Source organism: Lasioglossum baleicum, unplaced genomic scaffold (assembly GCF_051020765.1).
Source record: "Lasioglossum baleicum unplaced genomic scaffold, iyLasBale1 scaffold2598, whole genome shotgun sequence".
Taxonomy (NCBI): Eukaryota; Metazoa; Arthropoda; class Insecta; order Hymenoptera; family Halictidae; genus Lasioglossum; species Lasioglossum baleicum.
The window spans coordinates 20,001-22,211 of NW_027471657.1; the positions used below are offsets into that span (position 1 = coordinate 20,001).

General features: G+C 47.7%; 1 non-coding gene across 1 annotated transcript; it reads right to left on the reverse strand.

Annotated features, from left to right (window-relative positions):
* Positions 1–1,394: 1,394 nt before the first annotated feature.
* Positions 1,395–1,549, reverse strand: LOC143221528 (5.8S ribosomal RNA). The gene has a single exon (XR_013011784.1). It is a non-coding gene; the product is annotated as a 5.8S ribosomal RNA (ribosomal RNA).
* Positions 1,550–2,211: the final 662 nt, after the last annotated feature.

Below are 2,211 nucleotides of genomic sequence, written 5' to 3' on the forward strand. Positions count from 1 at the left end.
AAGTGTCAATATAATTCTTTCTTCATCTCTCGTCGATCGGAAACTCTCGCTAGACGATCTGGCCGGTTAACTTTAACGTCCGTCGAAAAGAACTTTCGGGGACTGGACGACCGACAGATCGCGCGGTTCCGCACGAATCGACAATGAAGAAAAGAAAAGACATGGGGCGACCGACATAAAGGTTTTCATCATTGGATATACCTTTTCTCTCTCCGCGGTGCTGTTCCGTGCGTGAACACACAAGTGTGTCTTTTGCGTCGTGTGACAATCAAGTTCGAAATAAGCCTCGCCAATAGAGGAGTATACATATTATTAAAAAAAAAAAATAATAATACATATAACCCGGTGGGATTTCTTTTTCTCTCTACTTCTATATAATTGAACCAAAAACCACGGGGGTACAGAAACGTTGCGCACGAAACGATTTATCATCGATCAAACGCAAAACCAAATTAGAGACACGAGAGAAAGAGAGTAAGATCTCAAGACGCTCATAGGCCGTCATCAATACGATTCAACGCGAACGTGGCGATGGAATGGCAATCGCACAGATTAGCGAGGACACGTCGACGACGGGGAATAATTCCGACCCGATCAAGTACGACGTGCTCATCCCGCACATTGCTGCGCTTTGCTCCGCTGTCCATCGATCATCAAAGCGTTCGCGATAGAACGAGAGATCTCTTTCGTCTCTTCCCTCGAAGACTCGAAAAGGAATGTGTGTTTGTCGAAATCGCCGGCAACGACGACCCTCCGCCGTATGGCAATTATAACGTAGAGTTAAGAAACTCATCCACGCACAGGCATATTCTCTCCCTGGGGCTTAACATTGCCACACCACACACACTCTGTGTGCCACACAGTATTCTTTCTTTCTTTTATAATTTGTGTGTCCATCTCTGTAGTCTCGCGAGACTCTTGTAAATATACCTCTTTCGTATATACGCATCATTTCAGGCGACGTCGGGAGCGCGTTAAATGTTCATGAGTGGAAACGCTTCTTTCCGCAAGGCGAATCGTTTCGCAGAGAAGGTGAGAGATTTGGAGATCCTCGTCGAAGCGGTGCCTTACGGGCGGTCGTATTTTCAATACGACTCACGACACCGTAAAAACACTCACGCAAGTCCGAACGTAAGAAATACCAATCCCTACTTCGCCTCTCGTGGAAACTAGATATATATATATTTGTATGTGTTTATAAGACGCAATGCAAAAATTGGCAATTTTCACAGAACCGCGACAAACGCCGACGAAACGCCCATCATTCGCTCGTACGTAGCATCTTTGCAACCCGACTCCGAAACGCTCTTTGGCGCCCTCCAAAAATATATTTGGAGAGGTAAGCGACGGCGGGGACTTACAAGAGCAACGCAAGCAGTTTATGGTTACGTAAACGACCCTCAGCCAGGCGTGGTCCAGGAATTGTATCCGTGGACCGCAATGTGCGTTCGAAATGTCGATGTTCATGTGTCCTGCAGTTCACACGTTGACGCGCAATTAGCTGCGTTCTTCATCGACCCACGAGCCAAGTGATCCACCGTTCAGGGTAATCGTATATATTTTTGATTTACAAATCAATATATGTATATGTCTCTTGTTCTGCGGTTCGTAAGAACGCATTGTACCTGAACGCTCCAACCAGCGCGCGAAGGAGATTCGTTCAGGCGTCGTTTTAAGGACGACACTATCGTCGTCCGTGGAAACGGAAAAAAAAAACCGTCAGATACGCAACACGTATCCGACGGCCGGGCGAACAGTACATTGAAAAACCGTTAACGTGGAAAACGCGGAGATGAATATATATTCTCTGAAAACGACGGGGATCGTAAGACAACCCGATACTGGATCCAGAGATGTAATAATATTCCTCTCCTCTTCACTTCCATTTCATTTGGAATGATGTGAGAACGGAGGACTTCACAGCCGGCTCTGGCAGCGGTCATTCGTCCCAAGCTCTCGCGATGCGCACTATTGGGCCACACGCACGGAGTAGGGTGTCAGACTCACGACTGCTTTAAAAGCGAGCTTCACGAGCCGGTCCACTTCCCGTATAAAACACATTTCCATAAAATGTTGTGTGTGCTCGAGGCAACGATAAATTCCGATACAAGCGGACTCGCGAGCCGGCTCTGGCCGTAGGCGCGATCCCCGTTCTCGTCCCAAACTCGTCTGCGCGCACTATTGGGCCACACAGAGAGTAGGGTGTCGTCG